This window comes from Microtus pennsylvanicus, chromosome Y (assembly GCF_037038515.1).
Source record: "Microtus pennsylvanicus isolate mMicPen1 chromosome Y, mMicPen1.hap1, whole genome shotgun sequence".
In the NCBI taxonomy this organism is placed as follows: Eukaryota; Metazoa; Chordata; class Mammalia; order Rodentia; family Cricetidae; genus Microtus; species Microtus pennsylvanicus.
The window spans coordinates 11,997,052-12,018,071 of NC_134602.1; positions in this window are offsets into that span (position 1 = coordinate 11,997,052).

Below are 21,020 nucleotides of genomic sequence, written 5' to 3' on the forward strand. Positions count from 1 at the left end.
ATTCTCTGTAAGGAAATCAGTAAACAGTGGGGACCAAGTACAAGGATGTCCTGAAATATTAAGTCTTGTCCTTTCAAGGCCCCAAAGCCTCCAGCTAGGTTCAGGGTCACGACAATCTCCAAAACACACCGAGCATGAAGTATTCAGAACCTTAAGCCTGTGTGTGCAATATCACATAAATTCATCGTGAGTACACCAATCTGTTTTTTTTAATTCTAAATTATTTTATCCCTTCAGAACGATCTATATTACCAATTAACCAAATTTGCTGCATATTTGGTGTCCTAGTATTGCTTTAAATTGTTGCTGGGACAGTCTTACAAACCTTCCTGTGCTGTTATGAGACCTTAAGGGGACAGCACTTATTTCAGAAATCAAAGGCAGTTGGGTTCAATCCTATGGTTAGCTGTTAGCTAGACACTGGAAGGATGGATTTGACTAAGAAGGGAGACAGCATACATGGAGGCAGGTAACCTTTCCTTTGCAAAATGACCCATTTTGAGGCCTTACTTCAGGCTCTTCTCTTCTCCTAATCTTGGTTTTTTTTTATTAGTTTTGGAGAAGAATTAAAACTCCTTTTACAGGATCTGTGAACCTGAATGAGTTTAGTATGTGTGACCAACTTGATGTCTGCCTGTCTGTCAACAGGGCCAGAGTTCAGGGGCATCTGATGCATAGCACAGGAATGTCAGCCATCAATCTCTGGTCCACCTAACTCTACAGCATTAGAGTTGTCATGGTTGCTCATCTGATCTTCCTCATATGATCTCCATCCACAGAGATGTCAGAAAAATCCTCCCCTGAGAGTGCAAGTTCTTTACAAATGAAAGATTATACAACAGAAGACACATGGGAGATTTATATGGGCAAGCTGTTGAAAGGATAAAGTGACAGAAGAAGTTTATTGATTAATTAAAGAAAGAATCCGCTTCAGCTGATAGGTTAGAACATAGGTAGGTGGAGTAATCAAAATAGAATGCCGGGAGGAAGAGGTAGTGAGCTCAGAGAAGCCATGCTCACCTCTCCCCGGCAGATGCAATAGCTCTGCTCTCTGAGTCAGTTGTCGATGCAGCCAGCCACCATGTCAGACATGCTGAATTTTTCCTGGTAAGTGCACCTCGTTATACTACACTGATTATTAGAAATGGGTTAAAATGCTGAATCTAATGGGCCAGCAGTGTTTAAAAGAATACAGTTTTTGTGTATTTATTTCAGGCATAACCTTCATGCGGCCGTGGTGCTGGGGACACAGCCTTGCTGCTCAAATAACTACAGAATGATCTTGCAGCCTTGTGGACAACTGAATCCACTGAAAGCCTGAGAAAGCTTGGGAAAGAGTAAAGCATGTTTTCTTGGTAGCAGCGATTTCTCGGTCTGCTCTGCTTGCTAGAAGAAAGCAAGGGCTCTCATCTAAAAGAGGCTTGCTGACTCAGCTTCAGCTGCAAAACCCTGCAGCCCTTAAGAGGTCCTGCCACAAAACATTTAAATGGTGTTGATAAAAGCCAACTGAATGCTTGTATGTTTTCAGCAGTAGCAGGAAAAAAAACTGTGTTGTTTTAAAATGCCGGCTTTCTGGGCCATCCTGCCTGGGCAAACTCTGACTGTTTGAGGAAGGAGGACCAGCTACAGAAAGAGGGCTTGAGTGTTGTCTGTTGCAGCCTCTTTGATGGCAAGGACCTTGAAACACTGTAGACTTGTGGCACTGAATGCGGCTCTGTTCGGTACCTCAGCCACAAGGTTGGAATGGCAGAAAGCTAAGGAATGGGCTACATCTGGCCAGCAAAGCCACGGCTTTAGTCCTACTGAGATTGCTTGGTAAATGAAAGATTCATGTGGTCAGAAAAACAGAGAGAGAAATAGAGTAAAGAGAGATTCAAAGACAAAGAAAATCTTTAAATGATTTACAGTGTGTTAAAAATATGTGCAGGCTAAAATTTGAAGTTCTTAAAGTTAAAAAAAGGAAGGAGTTGTTGGGTGTGGTAGTACACACCTGTAAACCCAACAGAGATTGACCTCTGTACCTTCAAGGTGAGGTAGCACACGCCTTTAATCCCAGTGCCTTTAAGGCAGAGACAAACAGATCTTTGTGAGTTCAATGTGTATTAGCATACACCTTTAATCCCAATGCCTGAAAGGCAGAGAGAGGCAGATCTCTGAGACTTCAAGGACAGACAGGTATACAGAGTTATTCCAGGTCAAAGATACAGAGAACCTGTCTCAAAAGGCAAAAAATAAAAAGGAAAATAAACAAAATAGAGGTTAAATTGAAGCGCACAAAGATGGAAAATTCACAGCGAATTTTGATATTGTATGCTATTATGCTCTTTTTGAATCATTTGAATTTTGAGGCAGTAGCAATAGCTGCTAAAAGATGTTTCTTTATAAAAGCTGCTGAAATAATCCAACATAGATATTTTGAAAATGCCTTGACTTTGAAATTTGGATCTAAGGACATGATGCTTTGGAAAGGAGTTTCTATTTTGTTTTCACAGAGGGTGATAATTTGTGGATGCCTCTATCCTAATATGGTAGGATGGACCACGCCCTACTTAAAGGTTGCTGTGAACACCTTCAAAAATTTGCTTCGCTCAACTGCCAACTGAGATAAATCAATAATGATGCCACCATCAGCAGGAAACATTTTGGAGAGTAAAAACTGCACCCACGTTCCCAAATATGGCTTATAAGCGTTCTTTTACATATAAAGTGGGATGTGATATAGATATGAATATTTGCATTAGTATAGATTTTGCTTTACTGATAGAGATTTTAGGTCAATTTTGTTATATGTATATGCATTTTTGATCTTCATTAAGGTATTGTGATTGTGTAGTTCATTTAAAAATATAATGTACATAGGTTATTAATGGATAATCATTAATAATAGTCAAGTTTGTAGTCATGTTAGTTAGATTTTCTAGCTACATAGATATATATATTTCAGTCAGATAGGCATTATTCATATCTCTCTAGACCACAAAACAGGCTATTTAATGTTTTAGTACCTAAGGGTTTTTCATGACAGTGAGACACTCTACTCTTGGCAGCACATATCTACTTCAGGAAGAAGATGGGCATCACAGAGGATCCTTATGGAGTTTGATAGCCATTTGGGGAAGAAACTGCTCTTGCCTGGATTGTTGCATAAACTGTACACAGAAAACACTCAGAGAGAGGACTACTGAACTTGCCTAAAGGTGAGATGATTTTTTCGTGTTCCTGATTCAGGAAAGGGTCAGCAAAACATTCTTCAAGACAAGCAGATAGTGACTGCCTTTGAAATTTCCTGCTTCATGGAAATGTCTGCTGGAAACTATGGGCCTGTAGGCTGAGGATGGAAACACCAACGGTACAGAGGAACTTTGGGTGACTGTCCAGGCAGCGAGATGTCTCTGTCATTTCTAGAGTTTGAAAATGGCTTACTTTTTGTTTGCTTAGGTAATACTGTATTATTCTGGAGTCTCTGATGGAGTTGAAGAAGAGAGAGATAGTTATAGTTTTCCATTGTTATGATAAAAGATAAAATAGATATAAATATTGTAACTGTAATTCTTGCTTGATAACTGTTTTGTTATATGTAATTTTGCTATGTTAAAGTTAAAGATTCCGTTCTTGTTTAAACAGAAATAGGAGTAATGATGGAGTACAGGTCATTGGTTAATTAAATAAAGAAACTGTTTGGCCTGCAAGGTTAGAACATAGGTGGGTGGAATAAACATAAGAGAATGCTGGGAGGAATAGGAATTGAGCTTAGAGATGCCATGCACCTCTCCCATGGGCAGAAATGGTAGCTCTGCACTCTGAGGCAGATGGCGATACAGCCAGCCACCAGGTCAGACATGCTAAATCTTTCCTTCTAAGCGCACCTCGTGCTGCAACATACATTATTAGACATGGGTTAAAAGGCTGAAAATAATGGGGCAGGCAGCGTTTAAATGAATAGTTTTGTGTTGTTATTTCGGAGCATAACCTTACAAGGCGGCCCCATGGGGATGCAGCCCTGCTGCTCAAATTTCTACAATCAAGGGGGAAATGGAAGAAGGAAAGAAAGAAGAGAGAGAGACAAGGAAGAATGGATGAATTCAATCATTCCTTGGAAAAAAGAGTGAACAAATGAATGAGGAGACCTAGTAGGAAAAAATGTGCTGCATTCCCTCAGAGAGTCAGGTCAAATTAAGGATTGACAAGGTTTTCCACTAAGGAGGAGGCTTATTCCATTTTACCTTCTTTGTGCTCCAGGCCCACCCACAAGAGTGATGATGAGGACAGGGAGAAGAAGAGGAGAGGGTGTACCAGAATTCCCTGGTACAATTTCTCACCCAAATTGTAGCCAAATCACCTGACCTGGGACAGCTGATCTACATGCTGGACCCTAACTCCCAGTTTGACAACTCTAACATTTTAACCAAGTTTGTGAAGATGAAGGAACCAAAAATAGCCCAGTTACAGGATGGCAGGTTTCTTACAGGATGGGAGTCAGACATCAGTACCATACTGGTATTTGGCGGTTTGATGGGTGTGTGGGATCTTTGCCAGACTCCCCCTAGCATCATAGATTCCCTACTTTACTGATATTATGGAGTTCGGTGCATTCATCATATGTGTGCATGTCACACACTAGTGGGCATCATATGTACATGTTTATCCTGTGTGTGGGTGAGTGTGTTCATGAGTTTTATAGCCCAAGTCCTACAGAACATGATCAATGAAAGGGAACACTGTTTTCCAGATATGGCAGGGCAATTATTTAAATGAACTGACAAGGGTTGGATGGCATGGATAAGACCTATGAGAGTTCAAGGCATACCGAATCCAGGCATGACAAAGTAGGTGGCAGACAGAATTCTGGCAAAACTAAGTAGGTAGCTTGATGTCCAACTTACTGGAGAAGAGCAACTGAGCGGAGACACTTTTCACTAAGCAACATGCTCTAGTGGAGATCAAACATCCTTTGACTTACAGCCAGTACGAATTAAAGCATTCATCAAATGAAACCTAATTTTCTCTGATTTTGAGTATACATTTGTGTCCCTTCCTGATTAATCTACTCTTTATCCTCTTAAGTCCCAATACCGCACGCTGATAGCGGTCACATCTTTCCATTTGACATGGTTTTCCCTCAAGCTTCATACCGCCCCGAGATCATACAACTTTTTGTCCCCTCTCCACTGCTTCCTTGACAGCCATCTTGTCCTTTACCACACCACGCATCCCCAGTCCTTTACTCTCCAAGGGGAAAAGACCATAAATCCTGCTTTGTTTGGAGGCATGTATTTCTGTGATGCCCCATCCACCAAACACAATCCATCATTGACCAAATAACACAACATGTTAACAAATTTTTTTCTTTGAGAAAGAATAATCCATTGGAAAAGATACCAGCATTCATAGAAGACCTGAGGTATCTCTGAAAAAACACATTCCCAAAGAGAGCATTAAGTCTGCCCCTCAAAATTTGAGAATTTCACTTTAACAGATCTTCACCAAATCATAGACATAGATATGGAAGTCATTATCAAACTTGATGAAATACACAGAAGGTTTGTTGGGAACTTGGCAAATAATTTTACCTATCTCTTGGGTTCCATCTTTTTTGTTGTACTGCACTCTTTTGCCCTGCAAGGAATCCCTGCCTAATTCCAAAGTCTCCTCTACTGGAGGACATTCAGGCGTGATGTGGAGGTTGCCTTCAATGGAATCATCATGATGGTGGTAAAGGTACAGGACCGGATCATTCTCGTTGACAATGTAGAAACAGGTCGTTATGGTCTGCACCTCATCTGGGACCACGCCACTCCACTCTTCCTTAGAGCCTGGCATGATGTGGAGGTTGCCTTCCAGGTAGTCATCCAGTAAGTGGTAAATGTACAACACGGGGTCTCTCCTGTAGGTAATATAAAACCAGGTCTTCATGATTGGCACCTCTTCTAGGACCATCCCGTTCCAGTCATTCTCAGAGCCATTTGTGCCCATGAATGTATGTTTCACTGCTCTGCCAACTATGGTGTTTGAGAGATGAGTGTCTGTCACCTGAGGAAATGGCATATTATTTGGCAGGATCTTCAGGTTTAAAATCCTTTCATCACTATGAAGCTCCAAGCCATAGACACAATCAATCCCATCATATTTCAACAAATAGAGAGAGGGATATGTTGGCAGTTGATCTAGAATGATGGCTTTCCAATGGGTGACTGGTTCATTGGCTTCCTTCCAGCCATGAGAAATTCTGCGGCCAACAATATTCTCCAGGGCCTCAAAAGGCTTACTAAGTTTTTGCTTCTGGAGCGATGGCCCATTCTTCTTCTGGAGATGTGGCATGCCACTCATACTAAGAGGCATCTTCATCATGGCGGGAGACTTTCTGAGATAGGCCACAGCACTCCTGTTCCACTGTCTCTTGGCTCTGTTTCTGTGCTTGGGCTTCATAGCTGCCAAGCTCTGCATAGGAAGAACTCTTCAGTTTAAATCAGACACAAAGTGGTTTCCTCCACCATAAGTGCCTGCAAGGATAAGAAGGTGAGGATGTGAGGTCAAGGCTCTTTTTAGGAATAACTTTGGAGCAGGTGAAAAAGGAAGGGCTGAATAGATTTGGATACCTAAATGGAATATGTTCTTAAGAAATTAATAGGAAAATTATCAAACTCTTGTCTACAGCTCAGTATATGTGTATCAGAGACATATTCCTGCTGCAAAATGCAATTGACCTCTACTGAGAAACCTACTTCCTGACTTACTATATCAATGAGAGAGGAAGCTATGCCTATACCTAAAGTGAGAAAGAAATATCTGAACAGATGGCAAAGAATTCAAAGAACAGCCACTCCTCTCCTTACCACTCAAGCTACTGGTTAGTTGGCTGATCTATAACCACCTGCCCAAGGTCATGGCACTCCAGTCCACTGGCTCTCTCTATTGTGTCTCCTGATCCAGATCCAGGTTGATTACATAAAGATATTCTGTATCTTCATTAGAGAAGTGAGTACTGTGAGTCAAACTGCCAAAAGAAAGAAACATTAATCTGTGCAACAGCACCTATTAGAAATAAGTATCTTTTAAAACACATATGGACAAAGAGGATCTTTGCCATTTAAGTGGACTGAGGAATTGGACATTTTTAGCAAAGATAGAGTGGGGAGAAGACCTGACATTAACCGTCCCCCAGCTATCAAATATAGGAGCTGTTAACGACATAAATTTTGGACCCTGAGCAGATTTGAAAGAAACCTTTCTTTGACTACAGAGGTCCTAGTTGCTTCCTAAACATATTTACCAAAAGAAAATATCTTGGCTCTCTAGATTCCAACTTCTGGAAATTCGGTTGAACAGTTGTGGAGCCCAAGAGCTGAACTGACCTCCTCAGCCACCGTGAAGATAGTAAGCCCACCTTCACAGAAGACTAGTGCTTCATGGGGAACAGAGTTGCCACCCCCAACCAAAGCTTTGAGACATCATCAAGGCTCTACTTATGTCACAAAACTCCTCCTAGCCAGGTTTCTTCCCTACTAACCCCCAGAAATATCCAGCATACAGGTCCTAAAATGCTGTTCATACAGCCCCATGAAGACCCAAAATAAAAACCCCGATCTTCTTCCCAATTACGTGAGACATATTTTCCAAGTAACTCAACCCCTTTATGTGTTTTTTTTTCTGTAAAATAATTTTTGGTCTGAGTCAACAACTCACATGTATGTTTTTTTTTTCCTAGCGCCAATGTCCTCATTGGTTATTTTCTATTGATTTTTCCATTACTTCATAATTATAATTATCAAACTTTCCACTTCTCTTCCTCCTCCCACATTCTTCTTGCTCCACAAATAAACCTCTCCACTCAAACAGCAGTCCAAATAGAGGGCAGGGTACTTTGAGCTGTGGGAAGTCCAAGCCCACCCTTCATCCATCCAGATTTAGCAAGGTATGCATCCACAAATAATATGATCACAAAAAGCCAGTGTATGATATGCAGACAATTGCAAGTGCCATTATCTTTGGCTTCTCCGTCTGCCCCAATTGTCAGCCACATTCAGAGCTTCCAGTTTGATCCCATGTTCTTTCATTCCCAGGTCACTGGATTAGTTGAAATCCCCTTAGTTCAGGCACAGTGTCTCATAGTGTGGACCAAGCCCTTATATTCCTGACATCCTTGCTCTTTTTCTCCATCCATCTGCTCTTCCACTGGAGCTTGGAAGCTCCATCTAGTTTTCTGATTTTGACCCTGACTTGATCTCCTTCATTTGCCAAACAAAAGTTCCATGTTGGTTTTCAAGATAGTCAGTCATCAGTCTGACTATGGGACAAGGCACACATAGTTCCTAGGGACATGTCACAGAGCGGTCAACTTCTCCTCCCTGCTTAAGTACCTAGAGAGGGTCACCCTATGGCCTTCTGAGAACCACTCGAGAGATATCGATCTTGACATTCCCAGAATGGCCCCATAAATTGAGATATCATCAGTGTATGTGCATTAACTTGTGTGTGTTTGTGTGTGTTTATTTAAAACACAATAACAAATGGATTGTAATATTGAAGTTTCTTCTGATCTTGAGAAGAATATTTGCTACCGAAACACTCTCACAGTAATAGTGAGAGTGTAAACTGTCTCAGCAAGGAGAAATAACTGGAGGAATCCCCCAGGAGTTAGGCTCAGTGTCCCAGGAATTACGCCCAAGGAAAGTCAATGAACTCAGTGATGGAAGTAAAACCCAGCCTAAATAAAACCCTAAATCATTTAGGTGGAACATGAGATACTCTTACAACAGTTACAAGAGGTCTAAAATACCTGGACTGGAACATAAGGGGAACAAAATGACGTGGAGCTTAGAGTGCATGTCAAAACTGATTGGATCTGGAAAAAATTATGTAAGCATACCAAGGAAACCACCAGTGGGACAAAACCCTAAGAAATCTGTATGACAACATATCATGTTGAACATAATGAGATTTATAGACAAAGGAAAGTTCTCAATTATGTCACTGTCACACAGGTGATGATGAACCAGTTCCATCGTAGAGTTACTCCCTGCTGTGTTTAAGATAACCTGTCAATTCTGTCTAGTCAGTTACAAGGAAATTTGCATTAATTGCACAGATTAACTATCAGCATCATTTACTGCACAATCAAAGGCAAGGCAAAGAAATCATAGACATGTTGTTGAATGCTGATATGTTATTGGGAGTTTTGATGGGTTTTTTTCTTAAAAGGAAATCATCGATGACTCTCATGCATGAAGCAGATCTTTTCTCTGTGATGTTTCCTGAATAGCCACTGAGATACCAGCCCATTGAGTTGTGGTCTCTCTCTGTTTTACAAAGCAACTTCTACCTTCAGCTTGATCTCTTGCTTGAGCTTCCCTTCCGGCTACTAGGCTCCTTTTCTGATCCTGCAGAGGGCTTTTGTAAGGGATTGTGATCTCTAAGTTTTTCCCCTTTCAAGAACTAATCATTCTATTAATCACAATTCTAAACTGCTGTGGGAGTTTGTTTGTGACTTATGCCTTCACATGTGATACAAGCGACCTGTGTGTATAGGGTCTTCTCTCTGTTCATGTGGGGAAGGCATGGCAGCAGGAGTAGATGGCTGCTCATTCTCTGTAAGGAAATCAGTAAATAGTGGGGACCAAGTACAAGGATGTCCTGAAATATTAAGTCTTGTCCTTTCAAGGCCCCAAAGCCTCCAGCTAGGTTCAGGGTCACGACAATCTCCAAAACCCACCGAGCATGAAGTATTCAGAACCAGAAGCCTGTGTGTGCCATATCACATAAATTCATCGTGAGTACACCAATCTGTTTTTTTTAATTCTAAATTATTTTGTCCCATCAGAACGATCTATATTACCAATTAACCAAATTTGCTGCATCTTTGGTGTCCTAGAATTGCTTTAAATTGTTGCTGGGACAGTCTTACAAACCTTCCTGTGCTGTTATGAGACCTTAAGGGGACAGCACTTATTTCAGAAATCAAAGGCAGTTGGGTTCAATCCTATGGTTAGCTGTGAGCTAGACACTGGAAGGATGGATTTGACTAAGAAAGGGAGACAGCATACATGGAGGCAGGTAACCTTTCCTTTGCAAAATGACCCATTTTGAGGCCTTACTTCAGGCTCTTCTCTTCTCCTAATCTTGGTTTTTTTATTAGGAGAAGAATTAAAACTCCATTTACAGTATCTGTGAAACCGAATGAGTTAAGTATATGTGACCAACTTGATGTCTGCCTGTCTGTCAACAGGGCCAGAGTTCAGGGGCATCTGATGCATAGCACAGGAATGTCAGCCATCAATCTCTGGTCCACCTAACTCTACAGCATTAGAGTTGTCATGGTTGCTCATCTGATCTTCCTCATATGATCTCCATCCACAGAGATGTCAGAAAAATCCTCCCCTGAGAGTGCAAGTTCTTTACAAATGAAAGATTATACAACAGAAGACACATGGGAGATTTATATGGGCAAGCTGTTGAAAGGATAAAGTGACAGAAGAAGTTTATTGATTAATTAAAGAAAGAATCCGCTTCAGCTGATAGGTTAGAACATAGGTAGGTGGAGTAAACAAAATAGAATGCCGGGAGGAAGAGGTAGTGAGCTCAGAGAAGCCATGCTCCCCTCTCCCCGGCAGATGCCATAGCTCTGCTCTCTGAGGCAGATGTCGATGCAGCCAGCCACCATGTCAGACATGCTGAATTTTTCCTGGTAAGTGCACCTCGTTATACTACACTGATTATTAGAAATGGGTTAAAATGCTGAATCTAATGGGCCAGCAGTGTTTAAAAGAATAAAGTTTTGGTTTATTTATTTCAGGCATAACCTTCATGCGGCCGTGGTGCTGGGGACACAGCCTCGCTGCTCAAATAACTACAGAATGATCTTGCAGCCTTGTGGACAACTGAATCCACTGAAAGCCTGAGAAAGCTTGGGAAAGAGTACAGCATGTTTTCTTGGTAGCAACGATTTCTCGGTCTGTTCTGCTTGCTAGAAGAAAGCAAGGGCTCTCATCTAAAAGAGGCTTGCTGACTCAGCTTCAGCTGCAAAACCCTGCAGCCCTTAAGAGGTCCTGCCACAAAACAATTAAATGGTGTTGATAAAAGACAACTGAATGCTTGTATGTTTTCAGCAGTAGCAGGAAAAAAAACTGTGTTGTTTTAAAATGCCGGCTTCCTGGGCCATCATGCCTGGGCAAACTCTGACTGTTTGAGGAAGGAGGACCAGCTACAGAAAGAGGGCTTGAGTGTTGTCTGTTGCAGCCTCTTTGATGGCAAGGACCTTGAAACACTGTAGACTTGTGGCACTGAATGCGGCTCTGTTCGGTACCTCAGCCACAAGGTTGGAATGGCAGAAAGCTAAGGAATGGGCTACATCTGGCCAGCAAAGCCACGGCTTTAGTCCTACTGAGATTGCTTGGTAAATGAAAGATTCATGTGGTCAGAAAAACAGAGAGAGACATAGAGTAAAGAGAGATTCAAAGACAAAGAAAATTTTTAAATGATTTACAGTGTGTTAAAAATATGTGCAGGCTAAAATTTGAAGTTTTTAAAGTTAAAAAAAGGAAGAGAGTTGTTGGGTGTGGTAGTACACACCTGTAAACCCAACACATGGGAGGCAGAGGGAGATTGACCTCTGTACCTTCAGGGTGAGGTAGCACACGCCTTTAATCCCAGTGCCTTGAAGGCAGAGACAAACAGATCTTTGTGAGTTCAATGTGTAGTAGCATACACCTTTAATCCCAATGCCTGAAAGGCAGAGAGAGGCAGATCTCTGAGACTTCAAGGACAGACAGGTATACAGAGTTATTCCAGGTCAAAGATACAGAGAACCTGTCTCAAAAGGCAAAAAATAAAAAGGAAAAATAAACAAAATAGAGGTTAAATTGAAGCGCACAAAGATGGAAAATTCACAGCGAATTTTGATATTGTATGCTATTATGTTCTTTTTGAATCATTTGAATTTTGAGGCAGTAGCAATAGCTGCTAAAAGATGTTTCTTTATAAAAGCTGCTGAAATAATCCAACATAGATATTTTGAAAATGCCTTGTCAATGAAAATTGGATCTAAGGACATGATGCTTTGGAAAGGAGTTTCTATTTTGTTTTCACAGAGGGTGATAGTCTGTGGATGCCTCTATCCTAATATGGTAGGATGGACCACGCCCTACTTAAAGGTTGCTGTGTACACCTTTAAAAAATTGCTTCGCTCAACTGCCAACTGAGATAAATCAATAATGATGCCACCATTCAGCAGGAAGCATTTTGGAGAGAAGAAACTGCACCCACATTCCCAAATATGGCTTATAAACGTTCTTTTACATTTAAAGTGGGATGTGATATAGATATGAATATTTGCATTAGTATAGATTTTGCTTTACTGATAGAGATTTTAGGTCAATTTTGTTATATGTATATGCATTTTTGATCTTAATTAAGGTATTGTGATTGTGTAGTTCATTTAAATATATAATGTATATAGGTTATTAATGGATAATCATTAATAATAGTCAAGTTTGTAGTCATGTTAGTTAGATTTTCTAGCTACATAGATATATATATTTCAGTCAGATAGGCATTATTCATAACTCTCTAGACTACAAAATAGGCTATTTAATGTTTTAGTACCTTAGGGTTTTTCATGACAGTGAGACACTCTACTCTTGGCAGCACATATCTACTTCAGGAAGAAGATGGGCATCACAGAGGATCCTTATGGAGTTTGATAGCCATTTGGGGAAGAAACTGCTCTTGCCTGGATTGTTGCATAAACTGTACACAGAAAACACTCAGAGAGAGGACTACTGAACTTGCCTAAAGGTGAGATGATCTTTTCGTGTTCCTGATTCAGGAAAGGGTCAGCAAAACATTCTTCAAGACAAGCAGATAGTGACTGCCTTTGAAATTTCCTGCTTCATGGAAATGTCTGCTGGAAACTATGGGCCTGTAGGCTGAGGATGGAAACACCAACGGTACAGAGGAACTTTGGGTGACTGTCCAGGCAGCGAGATGTCTCTGTCATTTCTAGAGTTTGAAAATGGCTTACTTTTTGTTTGCTTAGGTAATACTTTATTATTCTGGAGTCTCTGATGGAGTTGAAGAATAGATAGATAGTTATAGTTTTCCATTGTTATGATAAAAGATAAAATAGATATAAATATTGTAACTGTAATTCTTGCTTGATAACTGTTTTGTTATATGTAATTTTGCTATGTTAAAGTTAAAGATTCCGTTCTTGTTTAAACAGAAATAGGAGTAATGATGGAGTATAGGTCATTGGTTAATTAAATAAGAAACTGTTTGGCCTGAAAGGTTAGAACATAGGTGGGTGGAATAAACATAAGAGAATGCTGGGAGGAATAGGAATTGAGCTTAGAGATGCCATGCACCTCTCCCATGGGCAGAAATGGTAGCTCTGCACTCTGAGGCAGATGGCGATACAGCCAGCCACCAGGTCAGACATGCTAAATCTTTCCTTCTAAGCGCACCTCGTGCTGCAACATACATTATTAGACATGGGTTAAGAGGCTGAAAATAATGGGGCAGGCAGTGTTGAAATGAATAGTTTTGTGTTGTTATTTCGGAGCATAACCTTACAAGGCGGCCCCATGGGGATGCAGCCCTGCTGCTCAAATTTCTACAATCAAGGGGGAAATGGAAGAAGGGAAGAAAGAAGAGAGAGAGACAAGGAAGAATGGATGAATTCAATCATTCCTTGGAAAAATGAGTGAACCAATGAATGAGGAGACCTAGTAGGAAAAAAATGTGCTGCATTCCCTCAGAGAGTCAGGTCAAATTTAGGATTGACAAGGTTTTCCAATAAGGAGGAGGCTTATTCCATTTTACCTTCTTTGTGCTCCAGGCCCACCCACAAGAGTGATGATGAGGACAGGGAGAAGAAGAGGAGAGGGTGTACCAGAATTCCCTGGTACAATTTCTCACCCAAATTGTAGCCAAATCACCTGACCTGGGACAGCTGATCTACATGCTGGACCCTAACTCCCAGTTTGACAACTCTAACATTTTAACCAAGTTTGTGAAGATGAAGGAACCAAAAATAGCCCAGTTACAGGATGGCAGGTTGCTTACAGGATGGGAGTCAGACATCAGTACCATACTGGTATTTGGCGGTTTGATGGGTGTGTGGGTTCTTTGCCAGACTCCACCTAGCATCATGGATTCCCTACTTTACTGATATTATGGAGTTCGGTGCATTCATCATATGTGTGCATGTCACACACTAGTGGGCATCATATGTACATGTTTATCCTGTGTGTGGGTGAGTGTGTTCATGAGTTTTATAGCCCAAGTACTACAGAACATGATCAATGAAAGGGAACACTGTTTTACAGATATGGCAGGGCAATTATTTAAATGAACTGACAAGGGTTGGATGGCATGGATAAGACCTATGAGAGTACAAGGCATACCGAATCCAGGCATGACAAAGTAGGTGGCAGACAGAATTCTGGCAAAACTAAGTAGGTAGCTTGATGTCCAACTTACTGGAGAAGAGCAACTGAGCGGAGACACTTTTCACTAAGCAACATGCTCTAGTGGAGATCAAACATCCTTTGACTTACAGCCAGTACGAATTAAACCATTCATCAAATGAAACCTAATTTTCTCTCATTTTGAGTAGACATTTGTGTCCCTTCCTGACTAATCTACTCTTTATCCTCTTAAGTCCCAATACCTCACGCTGATATCGGTCACATCTTTCCATTTGACATGGTTTTCCCTCAAGCTTCATACCGCCCCGAGATCATACAACTTTTTGTCCCCTCTCCACTGCTTCCTTGACAGCCATCTTGTCCTTTACCACACCACGCATCCCCAGTCCTTTACTCTCCAAGGGGAAAAGACCATAAATCCTGCTTTGTTTTGAGGCATGTATTTCTGTGATGCCCCATGCACCAAACACAATCCATCATTGACCAAATAACACAACATGTTAACTAATTTTTTATTATTTGAGAAAGAATAATCCATTGGAAAAGATACCAGGATTCATAGAAGACCTGAGGTATCTCTGGAAAAACACATTCCCAAAGAGAGCATTAAGTCTGCCCCTCAAAATTTGAGAATTTCAATTTAACAGATCTTCACCAAATCATAGACATAGATATGGAAGTCATTATCAAACTTGATGAAATACACAGAAGGTTTGTTGGGAACTTGGCAAATAATTTTACCTATCTCTTTGGTTCCATCTTTTTTGTTGTCCTGCACTCTTTTGCCCTCCAAGGAATCCCTGCCTAATTCCAAAGTCACCTCTACTGGAGGACATTCAGGCGTGATGTGGAGGTTGCCTTCAATGGAATCATCATGATGGTGGTAAAGGTACAGGACCGGATCATTCTCGTTGACAATGTAGAAACAGGTCGTTATGGCCTGCACCTCATCTGGGACCATGCCACTCCACTCTTCCTTAGAGCCTGGCATGATGTGGAGGTTGCCTTCCAGGTAGTCATCCAGGAGGTGGTAAATGTACAAGACCGGATCTTTCTTGTAGGTAATATAAAACCAGGTCTTCATGATTGGCACCTCTTCTAGGACCATCCCGTTCCAGTCTTTTTTAGAACCATTTGTTCCCATGAATGTATGTTTCACTGCTCTGCCAACTATGGTGTTTGAGAGATGAGTGTCTGTCACCTGAGGAGATGGCACATTATTAGGCAGGATCTTCAGGTTTAAAATCCTTTCATCACTATGAAGCTCCAAGCCATAGACACAATCAATCCCATCATATTTCAACAAATAGAGAGAGGGATATGTTGGCAGTTGATCTAGAATGATGGCTTTCCAATGGGTGACTGGTTCATTGGCTTCCTTCCAGCCATGAGAAATTCTGCGGCCAACAATATTCTCCAGGGCCTCAAAAGGCTTACTAAGTTTTTGCTTCTGGAGCGAAGGCCCATTCTTCTTCTGGAGATGTGGCATGCAACTCATACTAAGAGGCATCTTCATCATGGCGGGAGACTTTCTGAGATAGGCCACAGCACTCCTGTTCCCCTGTCTCTTGGCTCTGTTTCTGTTCTTGGGCTTCATAGCTGCCAATCTCTGCATAGGAAGAACTCTTCAGATTAAATCAGACACAAAGTGGTTTCCTCCACCATAAGTGCCTGCAAGGATAAGAAGGTGAGGATGTGAGGTCAAGGCTCTTTTTAGGAATAACTTTGGAGCAGGTGAAAAAGGCAGGGCTGAATAGATTTGGATACCTAAATGGAATATGTTCTTAAGAAATTAATAGGAAAATTATCAAACTCTTGTCTACAGCTCAGTATATGTGTATCAGAGACATATTCCTGCTGCAAAATGCAATTGACCTCTACTGAGAAACCTACTTCCTGACTTACTATATCAATGAGAGAGGAAGCTATGCCTATATCTAATGTGAGAAAGAAATATCTGAACAGATGGCAAAGAATTCAAAGAACAGCCACTCCTCTCCTTACCACTCAACCTACTGGTTAGTTGGCTGATCTATAACCACCTGCCCAAGGTCATGGCACTCCAGTCCACTGGCTCTCTCTATTGTGTCTCCTGATCCAGATCCAGATTGATTACATAAAGATATTCTGTATCTTCATTAGAGAAGTGAGTACTGTGAGTCAAACTGCCAAAAGAAAGGAACATTTATCTGTGCAACAGCACCTATTAGAAATAAGTATCTTTTAAAACACATATGGACAAAGAGGATCTTTGCCATTTAAGTGGACTGAGGAATTGGACATTTTTAGCAAAGATAGAGTGGGTGAATACCCGACATTAACCGTCCCCCAGCTATCAAATATAGGAGCTGTTAACGACATAAATTTTGGACCCAGAGCAGATTTGAAAGAAACCTTTCTTTGACTACAGAGGTCCTAGTTGCTTCCTAAACATATTTACCAAAAGAAAATATCTTGGCTCTCTAGATTCCAACTTCTGGAAATTCGGTTGAACAGTTGTGGAGCCCAAGAGCTGAACTGACCTCCTCATCCATCGTGAAGATAGTAAGCCCACCTTCACAGAAGACTAGTGCTTCATCTGGAACAGAGTTGCCACCCCCAACCAAAGCTTTGTGACATAATCAAGGCTCTACTTATGTCATAAAACTCTTCCTAGCCAGGTTTCTTCCCTACTAACCCCCAGAAATATCCAGCATACAGGTCCTAAAATGCTGCTCATACAGCCCCATGAAGACCCAAAATAAAAACCCCAATCTTCTTCCCAATTACTTGAGTCATATTTTCCAAGTAACTCAACCCCTTTATGTGTTTTTTTTTCTGTATAATAATTTTTGGTCTGAGTCAACAACTCACATGAATGTTTTTTTTTTCCTAGCTCCAATGTCCTCAGTGGTTATTTTCTATTGATTTTTCCATTACTTCATAATAATAATTATCAAATTTTCCACTTCTCTTCCTCCTCCCACATTCTTCTTGCTCCGCAAATAAACCTCTCCACTCAAACACCAGTCCAAATAGAGGGCAGGGTACTTTGAGCTGTGGGAAGTCCAAGCCCACCCTTCATCCATCCAGATTTTGCAAGGTATGCATCCACAAAAAATATGATCACAAAAAGCCAGTGTATGATATGCAGACAATTGCAAGTGCCATTATCTTTGGCTTCTCCGTCTGCCCCAATTGTCAGCCACATTCAGAGCTTCCAGTTTGATCCCATGTTCTTTCATTCCCAGGTCACTGGATTAGTTGAAATCCCCTTAGTTCAGGCACAGTGTCTCATAGTGTGGACCAAGCCCTTATATTCCTGACATCCTTGCTCTTTTTCTCCATCCATCTGCTCTTCCACTGGAGCTTGGAAGCTCCATCTAGGTTTCTGATTTTGACCCTGACTTGATCTCCATCATTTGCCAAACAAAAGTTCCATGGTGGTTTTCAAGATAGTCAGTCATTAGTCTGACTATGGGACAAGGCACACATAGTTCCTAGGGACTTGTCACAGTGCGGTCAACTTCTCCTCCCTGCTTAAGTACCTAGAGAGGGTCACCCTATGGCCTTCTGAGAACCACTCGAGAGATATCGATCTTGACATCCCCAGAATGGCCCCATAAATTGAGATATCATCAGTGTATGTGCATTAACTTGTGTGTGTTTGTGTGTGTGTATTTAAATCACAATAACAAATGGATTGTAATATTGAAGTTTCTTCTCATCTTGAGAATAATATTTGCTACAGAAACACTCTCACAGTAATATTGAGAGTGTAAAGTATCTAAGAAAGGAGAAATAACTGGAGGAATCACCCAGGAGTTAGGCTCAGTGTCCCAGAAATTACACCCAAGGAAAGTCAATGAACTCAGTGATGGAAGATAAAACCCAGCCTAAATAAAACCCTAAATCATTTAGGTGGAACATGAGATACTCTTACAACAGTTACAAGAGGTCTAAAATGCCTGGACTGGAACATAAGGGGAACACAATGACGTGGAGCTGAGAGTGCATGGCAAAACTGATTGGATCTGGCAAAAATTATGTAAGCATACCAAGGAAACCACCAGTGGGACAAAACCCTAAGAAATCTGTATGACAACATATCATGTTGAACATAATGAGATTTATAGACAAAGGAAAGATCTTAATTATGTCACTGTCACACAGGTGATGATGAACCAGTTCCATCGTAGAGTGACTCCCTGCTGTGTTTAAGATAACCTGTCAATTCTGTCTAGTCAGTTACAAGGAAATTTGCATTAATTGCACAGATTAACTATCAGCATCATTTACTGCACAATCAAAGGCAAGGCAAAGAAATCATAGACATGTTGTTGAATGCTGATGATGTTATTGGGAGTTTTGATGGGTTTTTTTCTTAAAGGGAAATCATCGGTGACTCTCATGCATGAAGCAGATCCTTTCTCTGTGATGTTACCTGAATAGCCACTGAGATACCAGCCCATTGAGTTGTGGTCTCTCTCTCTTTTAAAAAGCAACTTCTACCTTCAGCTTGATCTCTTGCTTGAGCTTACCTTCCAGCTACTAGGCTCCTTTTCTGATCCTGCAGAGGGTTTTGGCAGGGATTGTGATCTCTAAGTTTTTCCCCTTTCAAGAAATAATCATTCTATTAATCACAATTCTAAACTGCTGTGGGAGTTTGTTTGTGACTTATGCCTTCACATGTGATACAAGCGACCTGTGTGTATAGGGTCTTCTCTCTGTTCATGCGGGGAAGGCATGGCAGGAGGAGTAGATGGCTGCTCATTCTCTGTAAGGAAATCAGTAAACAGTGGGGACCAAGTACAAGGATGTCCTGAAATATTAAGTCTTGTCCTTTCAAGGCCCCAAAGCCTCCAGCTAGGTTCAGGGTCACGACAATCTCCAAAACCCACCGAGCATGAAGTATTCAGAACCAGAAGCCTGTGTGTGCCATATCACATAAATTCATCGTGAGTACACCAATCTGTTTTTTTTAATTCTAAATTATTTTGTCCCATCAGAACGATCTATATTACCAATTAACCAAATTTGCTGCATCTTTGGTGTCCTAGAATTGCTTTAAATTGTTGCTGGAACAGTCTTACAAACCTTCCTGTGCTGTTATGAGACCTTAAGGGGACAGCACTTATTTCCAAAATCAAAGGCAGTTGGGTTCAATCCTATGGTTAGCTGTTAGCTAGACACTGGAAGGATGGATTTGACTAAGAAAGGGAGACAGCATTCATGGAGGCAGGTAACCTTTCCTTTGCAAAATGACCCATTTTGAGGCCTTACTTCAGGCTCTTCTCTTCTCCTAATCTTGGTTTTTTTATTAGTTTTGGAGAAGAATTAAAACTCCATTTACAGTATCTGTGAACCTGAATGAGTTAAGTATGTGTGACCAACTTGATGTCTGCCTGTCTGTCAACAGGCCAGAGTTCAGGGGCATCTGATGCATAGCACAGGAATGTCAGCCATCAATCTCTGGTCCACCTAACTCTACAGCATTAGAGTTGTCATGGTTGCTCATCTGATCTTCCTCATATGATCTCCATCCACAGAGATGTCAGAAAAATCCTCCCCTGAGAGTGCAAGTTCTTTACAAATGAAAGATTATACAACAGACGACACATGGGAGATTTATATGGGCAAGCTGTTGAAAGGATAAAGTGACAGAAGAAGTTTATTGATTAATTAAAGAAAGAATCCGCTTCAGCTGATAGGTTAGAACATAGGTAGGTGGAGTAAACAAAATAGAATGCCAGGAGGAAGAGGTAGTGAGCTCAGAGAAGCCATGCTCCCCTCTCCCCGGCAGATGCCATAGCTCTGCTCTCTGAGGCAGATGTCGATGCAGCCAGGCACCATGTCAGATATGATGAATTTTTCCTGGTAAGTGCACCTCGTTATACTACACTGATTATTAGAAATGGGTTAAAATGCTGAATCTAATGGGCCAGCAGTGTTTAAAAGAATAAAGTTTTGGTGTATTTATTTCAGGCATAACCTTCATGCGGCCGTGGTGCTGGGGACACAGCCTCGCTGCTCAAATAACTACAGAATGGCTTGCAGCCTTGTGGACAACTGAATCCACTGAAAGCATGAGAAAGCTTGGGAAAGAGTAAAGCATGTTTTCTTGGTAGCAGCGATTTCTCGGTCTGCTCTGCTTGCTAGAAGAAAGCAAGGGCTCTCATCTAAAAGAGGCTTGCTGACTCAGCTTCAGCTGCAAAACCCTGCAGCCCTTAAGAGGTCCTGCTACAAAACAGTTAAATGTTGTTGATAAAAGCCAACTGAATGCTTGTATGTTTTCAGCAGTAGCAGGAAAAAAAAATGTGTTGTTTTAAAATGCCGGCTTTCTGGGCCATCCTGCCTGGGCAAACTCTGACTGTTTGAGGAAGGAGGGCCAGCTACAGAAAGAGGGCTTGAGTGTTGTCTGTTGCAGCCTCTTTGATGGCAAGGACCTTGAAACACTGTAGACTTGTGGCACTGAATGCGGCTCTGTTCGGTACCTCAGCCACAAGGTTGGAATGGCAGAAAGCTAAGGAATGGGCTACATCTGGCCAGCAAAGCCACGGCTTTAGTCCTACTGAGATTGCTTGGTAAATGAAAGACTCATGTGGTCAGAAAAACAGA